Source organism: Leucoraja erinacea, chromosome 1 (genome assembly GCF_028641065.1).
Source record: "Leucoraja erinacea ecotype New England chromosome 1, Leri_hhj_1, whole genome shotgun sequence".
Taxonomy (NCBI): Eukaryota; Metazoa; Chordata; class Chondrichthyes; order Rajiformes; family Rajidae; genus Leucoraja; species Leucoraja erinaceus.
This window is the reverse complement of record NC_073377.1, coordinates 148,556,731-148,568,485: the sequence shown is the minus strand read 5'-3', so window position 1 is coordinate 148,568,485 and position 11,755 is coordinate 148,556,731.

Here is an 11,755-nt window from a genome sequence, read left to right as displayed (position 1 = left end):
TCCCAGCTACACTAGTCCCACCTGCCTGTGTTTGGTCCATAGTCCTCCAAACCTGTCCTATCCATGTACCTGTCCAACTGTTTCTTAAACGTTGGGATAGTCCCTGCCTCAACTACTTCCTCTGGCAGCTTGTTCCATACATCCACCACCCTTTGTGCGAAAAAGGTACCCCTCAGATTCCTATTAAATCTTTTCCCCTTCACCTTGAACCTATGTCCTCTGGTCCTTGATTCCCCTACTCTGGGCAAGAGATTCTATGCATCTACCCAATCTATTCCTCTCATGATTTTATGCACCTCTATAAGATCACCCTTCATCCTCCTGCGCTCCAAGGAATAGAGACCCAGCCTACTCAACGTCTCCCTAAAGCTCAGACCCTCTAGTCCTGGCAACATCCTCGTAATTTGTTTGTTAAATGAAGGGGATACTGTACTCCATAAAATGAGAGGATTCATTTCTCTTTTATAAAAAGCATTTGGTACATGCATGAATTATTCATACCACAATTTAAGAGAGAGTTAGATAGAGCTCTAGGGGCTAGTGGAGTCAAGGGATATGGGGAGAAGGAAGGCATGGGTTATTGATTGGGGACGATCAGCCATGATCGCAACGGTGCTGGCTCGAAGGGCCGAATGGCCTCCTCCTGCACCTTTCTATGTTTCTATGTTTCTATGATATTGCTCACAGAGATACCCACTACATTAGAATTATTGCTATCAACCCATACCTCAAAATGCTTCACCAATAACAGTTGATATATGATATATTTATGATGGCTTTAGTTGTTACTAATCACATGCATTAAATATATTGTTATATTTATTTTATATTTGATCGCATTCATAGGAATATGCGTTCAGTTTTATTAATAGTGCGCTCATTGTTTAGATTTGTTCACAATGAAGCTTAATTGAGGGCTTGTTTTGAACAAATTATATTGGAGCTTACGTTTGTCACATGCATGCTAGTACTCATCAATTGTGCCATATCCACAATAGATCCATGGAGTTAAGACAATTGATTTTAGTGGTCCTTCAGATAATTGTAAAAAACATTAATAGAGAAATATGTTGCCCAATAGCCCTACAGCCATTAGGCTATTAACCATTACAACCTCAAATAAGCTCTGAACTACATAGACCATTATTGTTATTATTGCACTATTGTTGTTTGTGTGTGTGTGTGTGTGTGTGTGTGTGTGTGTGTGTGTGTGTGTGTGTGTGTGTGTGTGTGTGTGTGTGTGTGTGTGTGTGTGTGTGTGTGTGTGTGTGTGTGTGTGTGTGTGTGTGTGTGTGTGTGTGTGTTTACATATTCTGCTGTGCTGCTGTAAGTAAGGATTTTATTGTTCTATCTGGGACATATCATAATAAAACACTCTTGATTCTTGACTCAATTTAGTTAAGAAGTCCACTCCCAAAAAGAGGCATGGGGAACTCAGTATATTTTAATATTCTGCAGGGAAATTTCATCATGAAAATGTAGAAAAACATGTTCAATTTAAAGGATATGCTAAGGAAAGAAATGAGGATTGCTGTAAATAATTTTACATTGCTACATGACGATCTAATGCTCTACTTTGTTTCTCCATATATAGGCTCCACTGCCAGTTACATTACATTGATGGAAATTCTTATTTAAATGTCACCCATGTTTGTCTGAATTCTTAACATGATGGCAAGATTGGCAAATAAGAAAACGGGGAATAACAAGGATATATTGAATAGGGAATAGAATCTGAAAAACCCATTAACAACTGAGCAAATTGTTCACCAAACATACCATGCCTAGATAGTATCATAATAAAAAGATAAAATGAAAGACCCTGCACATTTAACAGAATTCACCAAAAGAGCAAAAGGGTGGCCACGGTGACGCAGTGGTAGAGTTGCTGCCTGAAGGCCCTGTCACACTTACGTGTCCTTGGCATGCAAATTACACAACCTCATCGTCGCGTTGAGGCGCACGGGCATTGTGTGGCCACGCGGGGACAGTCCCACTGAGAAGCGCGGAGGGGTATGTCGTTGTGCGCTGTATCGCTCGGCGCTCCGAAATTTTGTAGCGAACAAAATCTTCGCTCGCCACCGGCCTGTCACGGAACTGACGGCCAAAGTGGGACGGGCCCAAAACCCTGACGCGATGCAACGTCTCACCTCCAACAGCAGCAGAAGCAGCAAATGATCGCCAAGCTCAGCCTGGGGCTCACGGCCGTGGCGGTCCAGATCCGCCCCCACTTCTACTCCCAGAGCGGGGCCAAGAAAATTGAAGATAGACACAAAATGCAGGAGTAACTCAGCGGGACCGGCAGCATCTCTGGAGAGAAGGAATGGATGACGTTTCGGGTCAAGACCCTTCTTTCAGACCGAAGAAGAGTCTCGACCAGAAACATCATCCATTGCTTCTCTCCAGAGATGCTGCTGGTCCCGCTGAGTTACTCCTGCATTTTGTGTCCATCTTCAAATGATGTCATGCGCTCCAGACGGCTGTGCGGGCGCATGAAATTGCGCGCGACCTTTGCGGGACCGTCGCATCTGAACGCGACCACGAGATCGCGTAATTAGCGTGTCAAGGACACGTAAGTGGGACAGGGACTTTACCGTGCTTGCAGCGCCAGAGAACTGGGTTCCATCCGGACTGCGGGTGCTGTCTGTATGGAGTTTGTACATTCTCCCCGTGACCGTGTGGGTTTTCTCTGAGATCTTCGGTTTCCTCCCACCCTCCAAAGACATACAGGTTATAGGTTAATTGGCTTGGTGTATGTGTAAATTGTCCCTAGTGTGTGTAGGATAGTGTTAATGTGCGGGAATCGCTGGTCGGTGCGGACTTGGTGGGCTGAAGGACCTGTTTCCACGCTGTTTCTCTGAACTAAACACATTAGTGAACACTTCAGCCTGAGTCATTTGTGAAAATTACATATCAGGTTGCTGTTGGCACTTCAGACAGAAACATGGCAGTGAAGAAAGATTGTAAAGTTTGATCGATGTTTCGAGCAGGTGGTCAGTTGTAACAAGGAATGTACATTCCTAGCACACTCTTTGAATCCATAAATGAAACGTTGCCTTCCTAAATACAGGAACCTAGTTGCATTGGGTGAAAGTATGAATCATTTTGAAAGTAAATGTGACACTTTCTGCATTTCTGGAATGAAGTACCAATTAGATTCAGAATGGTTCCAGTATTGGCATGCCTCTATTCAGTAGCTTAAGCAGAACTTAGTTCACACAACCTGCATTTGTTTTGTTACTGTAAATCAAGAGAGACGCCTGCAAAATGTAATCATTAATTACAGTAACACTTGTGTTTAATATTTTGTTTTAAAGGGCGTGTCCTCCTGATTTACGAAGGGAGGTGGAGTTGCCAGATGGATGGAAACTTGAACTACAAACCTGAATGTCACAAAGACTGTTTGCAGAATAAATGTTTGGAAACTGGGAGCCTTCATACTTAAGCAAACCACCTGCCTGTTCTACACCATTCCAACAGCTCTTGCACATCACTTTTCATTGATCATCTCTGCAGGTTTAATATTAATGGAGAAGGAACACAAACATTTCTTCACAGCCACACTCCATTCTAGTGGACAGTGTAAACCTCAGCACCATCATTATGGAGGTCAAAGAGCTGGCATTGTAAATGATGTCCTTGTGCTTAAAACTGTACTTACAGGGTATTATAGATTGCACTAAACTGTAAACAGAGCACATATATAAGTGCTGCTGGCACAGACAATTTAAACTCTGGCAATGTCTGTCTACTTCAGCTCTTGTTTTGTAGATTTAAAGGGGAAATACTCTTATTGCACATGCAGAAGATGAGTTTGTGAGCTTACCGAGGGGCAAGAGTGTTTAATTGTCATGTGTGCCGACAATGGAGCAATAACAGTCTAACTTGCAGCAGCAAAACAGACCTGTTAACACAATACTGTAAACCCACATTTTAGTGGACTCCTTTATAACGGATTTTGGTTATAACGGACGGACGTGCCGACGCCAATCCCAGCTCACAAGGTGCACCAGCGAACCCTTCTTCACCCACCACATGATCCGATTGATGCAGCTGATGTTGCAGCTCACGTTGTAGCCCCTGGGGACAGTGGTTTCTTCAGGCCGTCATCATCAACTGAACACCGGGAGGGGGCTCCCATCTCACCAGTTCCTGCCTGTCAGCTGCAACATTGTTCGCATTGGAGGATGTCAGTGACTCTGGGGGAGAAGGAGGAGGAGAAGGAGAAGGAGAAGGAGGAGGCAGTACTGTTGGTGGTGGGGAGGAGGGGGGAGTGCGGGAAGTGGACAAAGTGACGGCTGACAGGAAGAAGCTGGTGAGTGGTGAGGGAGCCCCATGGTGACCGAGCGCATTCTGTCCATGGCAGCGGCCTGAAGAAAGAGCTACCGGCCAGGGGCTACAATGCAAGCCGCAACAATAGCCAATTCAACTGGACCATGTGTTTAGCTGGCGAAGAAAGTCCCGCTGATGCCAACATTTAATGTGAAAAGACGGATAGTGCTGGAGGAACTTAGCAGACTGAGGAAGGGTCCAGCATCACTTATCCATCTTTTCCAGAGATGCTGCCTGACCTGCTGAGTTACTCCAGCACTTTACATCCTTTTGTATATTAACCAGCATCTACAGCTCCTTGTTTCAACTACATGCAATGATAATACCTAACTCAGTTATAGCAGACAATCAGCAATAATGAACACCATTTGAGATCGCATTACTCATTGAGCAATTGTGACAGTCGGAGAATTGTAGTTGGTCTAGGCTCTTGCTAAAGTAATTGATATGCCCCATAACCAACCTCTCAAAGCACTTCATCAACCATCCTTTCCCTTGACATATGCTGCCTGACTCTCTTAGTTATTCCAGCAATTTGTGCTTTGCTGAAGATTCCAGCATCTGCAGTTCCTTGTGTCTCCATTGGAAATATATTGCATCTTTCATATGAAGAAATCTAAATCCTGGACCTCTGTCACCAACGGCAATGTTGGAGTATATTCATCAGAAGGTCTGTAGTCGTTCAAGAAGGTTGCTCATTACCATTTCCTTAAGAACAATTAAGGATGGCCAATAATGCTATCATTTTTAACTTTGAAGCCAAATAAATATCAATCTGAGGTAGTCCATGAAAACACGTTGAAATAATGGTGGAGAAGGGTACAATGCTACAAATGAGCTCTGCATGAATAGGCAAAGTCAGCTGAAGGCATCTTCAAATGCCATATCCTACCGAAGGTGCCACCAGCCACATACACTGACCAATTTGACACATCATCAACCTCTATCAGTCAGCACTGGTCTGCTTTGTAATTGTAATTGTATCTGTAATTAATTTATAAGTCAAGGTGTGTAGAAACGTACAAAGAATTTGATTTGCCATCCAGTTATATCAAAAAAGCAACGACACACAACTACATAAAAATTAACATAAACATCCACTGTGATGGAAGGCAATAACGTGTTATTTTCCACATTATCTCACATATACAACACAGTTGGAAACATAAAATCCACTCCTCTCACTTTGTGGACATGTCCAACTATTCAACCATGACAGGTACATCAAAAAATCGCATTGTCTGATACTTGCAGGTATATTTTTCCTCTCTTGCAGATCAGGCGACAACATTTAACCAGCAATGGGCAAGAATCCTGCAACACGTGACTTCTTTGGAAGTGATACTACTTGCAATAAATGGTGTTGCTATTGTTAATATTATAGTTTATTATAAGCTGGATCTATGTAAAACAGTAACATCTCCTTACATCCTGATTCCACCTCATCACACAATTTTGTGTGATTTGCAAGCTAAATGTATAATCAGGACTCTCCTATAACTCCCGATCTTTCACCCGCTCTTTGCATCACTATAAATCCCTCCACTCCTCACTGCACCCCACATTCCATGCACACACCACCTCCTCGCATCTCTTAAAGTCATCGAGTCATACGCTGTTAAAACACTGCATTCGGCCCAAGTTACCCATACCCACCAACCTGTCCCAGCTCCATTAGTTCCACTTGCCTGCATTTGCCCCATATCCCTCTAAACTGTCCAGGTACCTGTCCAAATGTTGATTAAACATTGCGATACAACCTGTCTCAATTATCTCCCCTGGCACCTCGTTACACCCACCCACCGCCATCTGTTTTCAAAACGTTGCCCCTCAGGTTCCTATTAAATCTTTCACCTCTCACCTTAAACCTATGTCCTCTGGTTCTTGATTGCCCTACTGACGGTAAGAGACGCTGTGCGTCTGCCCGATCTATTCCTCTCATGATTTTGTGCATTCTTGAACCGTTTCTGCATATTCAGCCACCAGCGGAGGCTCTGACCCTTCACATATGTACTCACAATGTGGTCTGCATCATCAACTAAATGTGCCACAGTAAATCACCAAGATTCTTCAATGGTTTATCACAAACCTCTTGACATGAGGTCATGTGATAGTAGGATTAGGCCATTCGGCCCATCAAGTCTACTCAACCATTCAATTATGGCTGATCTACCTCTCCCTCCTAACCCCATTCTCCTGCCTTCTCCCCATAACCTATGACACTCGTACTAATCAAGAATGTATCTAACTCTGCATCAAAAACATCCACTGCCTTCTGTGACGAAGAATTCCACAGATTCATCAACCTCTGACTAAAGAAATTATTCTTCATCTCCTTCCTAAAAGAACATCTTTTAATTCTGACGCTACGAATTCTGACTTCTACGACTCTTCCACTAGTGGAAACATCCTCTCCACATCTACTCTATCCAAGCCTTTCACTATTCTATATGTTTTAATGAGGTCCCCACTCGTTCTTCTAAACTCCAGCCAGTACAGTCCCAGTGCCATCAAATGCTCATCGTGGGTTAACCCACTCATTCCTGGGAACATTCTTATAAACCTCCTCTGGACCCTGTCCAGAGCCAGCACATCTTTCCTCAGATATAGTGCCCAATATTGCTCACAATATTCCAAATGCGGCCTGATCAGCGCCTTGTAGAGCCTCAGCGTTGTATCCTTGTTGCCTGAAAGAACATGAGCAGGAAGCACAATCACCAAGAATTCATATATTGGCCAAATCTGGAAAACTACTGATATTCATTCATTCATTGCCACTGGAGATCTTCTATTCAGCAGCAATGTCAGATTTCAGATTCAGATTCAGATTCAAACTTTATTGTCATTGCGCAGTGTACATTACAGAGACAACAAAATACAGTGATAACGAAATGCAGTGTGAAAACTTCTTCATGAATGCACTGTAAAGTCCCTGTCCCACTTACATGTCCTTGGCATGCTAATTACGCGATCTCGTGGTTGCGTTGAGGCGCAACGGTCCAGCGAAGGTCGCGCGCGACTTCATGCGTCCACACAGACATCTGGAGCGCGTGATGCATTTGAAGATGGACACAAAATGCAGGAGTAACTTAGCGGGACCGGCAGCAGGAAGGAGTGATGTTTCGTGTTGAGACCCTTCTTCGGTCTGAAAGAAGGGTCTTGACCCGAAACGTCACCCATTACTTCTCTCCAGACGTGCTGCCGGTCCCGCTGAGTCGCTCCTGCATTTTGTGTCCATCTTCAATTTTCTTGGCCCCGCTCTGGGAGTAGAAGTGGGGGCAGATCCGGATCCATAATGGCCGTGAGCCCCAGGCTGAGCTTGGCGATCGTTTGCCTGCTTCTGCTGCTTTTGGAGGTGAGACGTTGGGTCATGGGTGTGTCCCACTTTGGCCGTTAGTATCACGACATGCCGTTGGCGCGCGTAGATTTCGTTCACTACAAAATTTCAGAGCGCCGCGCGATACCGCGCACAACTCCATACCCCTCCGTGCTTCTCAGTGGGACCGGCCCCGTGCAGCCACACGATGCCCATGCGCCTCAACGCGACGACGAGGTCGCGTAATTTGCGTGCCAAGGACACGTAAGTGGGACAAGGCCTTAACTGTTTGAAAAGGCAGCTGTCCCCACTAACTTCAATTCACGTTGCATTCATAGTCAAATGCACAAGTTCCGTGAAGTACAGATAGAATGAAAATCGTGTTTGCAGCAGCATCACAGGCGTATTGACTCAGACACACCCAATATCAATTGCACATAAATTGCATCTCAGTTCTATATTATAGTAAGAAGGAAAAGACTGTGTAAAAGAACAAACTGTTGTATAAAAGACAATTAAAAAACAAGTCCATGGTGTTGCAAGAGATGGTTCGTAGTGCTTCGGTGCTGAGGTAGGATTAGGGTTGTTCAATGATTCATTAATGTCACGTATGCATGCACAATGAAATTATTTTTGGATAGCTGACACATGCAGAAGTCGCCATATTTTCGGCACCATTTACACAAGAAGTCCAACGTTCAAAGCCCAGTCCACATGCTGGATGCACGGAGCACCCCTGATCCAAGTAAGTAGCAATGTTACAAAATTTTGAGATTTAAAAAATCAAGTCTGCAATTTTTCCCATCAGATAAAGCATAAAAATAAGTTTAATTTGACACCTAATTCACTTTGATATCTCAAGTATTTAAAAAGTTATGGCCATTTTCATACTCAGAAATAAGCATCTTGTTCCCTATTGATTTTCTATGGACATAACAAAAAAGCTGTGATCGTGTGCAGTCAAAAGTCCAAAACCTTCTTAAAAATTAAGAGAACTGAATGAAATTTTCAGTTATCATAGATTGAACCATTCTGAAACAAATATAAAATAATCTTACTTGGATGACCTGAAATTAAAACATATAATTAGTTAGTTACCCAATTGTAGCTAATTTCAAACTTCAATTACTAGATCTAAACATCTATCCATTTCTTATAAATGATTAACATTTTTAAATAGCCTAAGTATCCAAATAATATTCATAAATAATTCACAATAAAACATGATTTTTAAATCTAATTTACATTAATTTATAGGCCAAATGGAAGGAATTTAGTGTTCAATTGCTGTAAATTAAAGTCCATTTTAAATCAGCTTTCTAGTGGGATATTGTGAGCGCGCTGGTTTAGAACGTTCACATTGCGGTAGATTTGTGCCCCCAAATGCCCAGAAAAATACTGCGGGATAAAATGGGCCCAAAATTAACTACTCGCAATATTAAACTTTGTATAAAGGGATCTTAAGAAGCCCTTTTTAATGTAAAAATAAACAGCCTACCTTCTGTTGTCTGCTCTATGCGACCCTGACGGCTGCCGGTGGTCGCGGGTTTAGAGATTGATTTTTAAACTACTATAACTATTATACAAGGTCTTTAAAACTAATAATAGCTTTTGCGACGGGGTCTTCCAGCGATTTTTCATTAATAATTAACTAGGCTGAACATCTTCGATTGGAACAGCCTAGAGAAAATCGCGTTTTAAACCCGCCCCCCTCTAAACGGCGCCAAAATCACACACACGGGCTGGGACAGATTTTCAGCGACGCTTCAGGTAGGCTTTGCAACATACCTAAAGTAAGCCCATGAAAACCCCAGGCTGCTACAGGGCCTCCTCCATCACCTTCGGCTGTCTAGGCCCTTGAACCAACGTCCCTCTCTTTGCCCGTCTGCCTTTGTGTCCCGTGGGCACCTCCCACAGCTGACCTTGAAGGCGCTTGTGGCAATACCAGTGTTTATCCGATCGGCCCGCTCCTCTCATCCGACGTCGCGAGTGGCTCCCTCCTTCTCGACTCTTCTCTCGAATCTGGTCTTCAGGGCTGAGCTTGGTGGAATCCGATCTTCCTCTGAAGATAGCGCCTCCACCTGCTCTTTATTCGCAACAGTGAACAAGGCCTACCACTGCACGTGGCCACTGGTGGCCGGCTGGGTGTGTTGATGCTCGCAATGATCCATCTCTGTTGTGAAGGTTGGTTTAAGACCCCAATAGTTGTATGAAACTGCTGTCCCTGAATTAGGTGGTGTGGTACTTCAGGCCACCTTCAGGCATCTCCTGCCCAACAGTAGCAGTGAGAAGAGGGCAAGGCCTGGATGGTGGGCATCCTTTGATGGTGGATGCCACCTCCTTCAGGCTGCACCTCATGTAGATGCATTCATTGGTGGGGAAAGTTGTGTTTGTGTGAGACTGGGTCCAAGTCCACCACTCTTTTCTGCCTCTTGAGTCCCAATGCATTGGAATAGCTTCACCAGGATGTGAAGCAAGCAGTTATGATACTTTCCACAGTGCATCTGTCGAAGTTCATTTGTGTATCTGATGACATACTAAATCGCTTTAAACATCCTTGGAAGTAGAGAAACGTGCATGCTATGTGATGAGCTCCCAAGGCAGATCACCAAACATGTTAATGTCCACGAATTGAAGCTGCTAACTCTCTCCAATGTTGACCCATGAATGAAAACTGGTGGGTGGTCTCCCAACATTCCATTTCTGAAGTCAACAATAACTTCATTGGTTTTGTTGTTGATGAGCTAGAGGTCGTTGTTGTGACACCATTCAACCTGGTGATCTATCTGTGTCCTCTCAAAGCTGATTGAGAAGCGGCAAAGACACAAACTGCTGGAGAAACTCAGTTTCCAGGCAGCATCTCTAGTGAACATGGATAGGTGAAGTTTTCGGTCGGGCCCTTCTTCAGACTAATTGTGTTGTGGGGAGTGAGGGAGAAGGACAGGACAAAGCCTGGAATGTCATAGGTGGATAGAGATGAAGGGGGTTGATTACAGATGGTTGGATAAAGGTCAAAGATGAAAATACAAAAGGTTTAAAGCAAGGATAGTAGGGGTGTGAATTGTGAAGCCAGAGGATGGATTTAGGTGGAAGGGGATGGAAGAAATGGGTGCGAGTCCAGTTGGGCACGTTGGGTTGCAAGCTACCTAAGTGAAATTAGAGGTGCTTTTCCTCATGTGTGGCCTTACACATTGGTCGGAGGGGGCGTTGCGAGTCAGCTGCCCTGCCAGCAGCATGTTCTTCATTTCTACTTTTTTGTTTTTTTTTAGTTTGTTCAAATGTATGTTTTAGTGTCTCTCAGTGTGTCCTATGTGGAGGGTGGTGAATGGGGGGTAAGGGGGGGAACCGCTTTTGGTCGCCTCCTCCACGGAGAGGCGACTTTTTCCATGTCGCCTCCTTCACGGCCTTACACCATGGATTGGTGCGGCCTTTTCCCGGAGTTTCAGCAGTGAGCGCAGCATGGACTTCTCATTGTGGAGCAGGCGAGCCCTTGCCAGGGTCACCAGAAGGGAGTGCTCTGATAACATCCTGAAGATGCAGTTTGCGGAGCTTCTAGCCGCGGCTGCGGCGTAGACTAACCATCTGGAGACTGAGTTCCCTCGTCGGGGACAGCCAGAGAAGAGCTCTGACTGCCGGCCTGCGGCCTACAACATCCTGAAGCCATGGCCTCCAGTAGGAAAGCGCCTATTCGGGACCTCCAAGCCACGGAGTGTGTTCGACCGTCCCACCGTCATAGAGGGCCTGTACATCCGGCTGCCCGCAGTGGCGTCTACGGAGGTTTATGGTCCCGACCACGGGTGAACAATGGAGGAGGACTGACTGTACTTTGTTCCTTCCACCACAGTGATGAATGCTGTGGCGGATGTTTATGTTTAATTTTATTGTGTATTGTGGTTTCCTTTTTGATTGTACTGCTGCTGGCAAATTAATTTCACTACACATATATGTGTATGTGATGAATAAAACTGATGGATTGATTGATTGATTGATTGATTGATTGATTGATTGATTGATTGATTGATTGACTCGGAAGAGGCCCAGGACAGAAAAGTCTGTAAGCAAATGGGAAGGGGAGTTAGAATGGTTAGCATCCAGAGAATCCAGTAG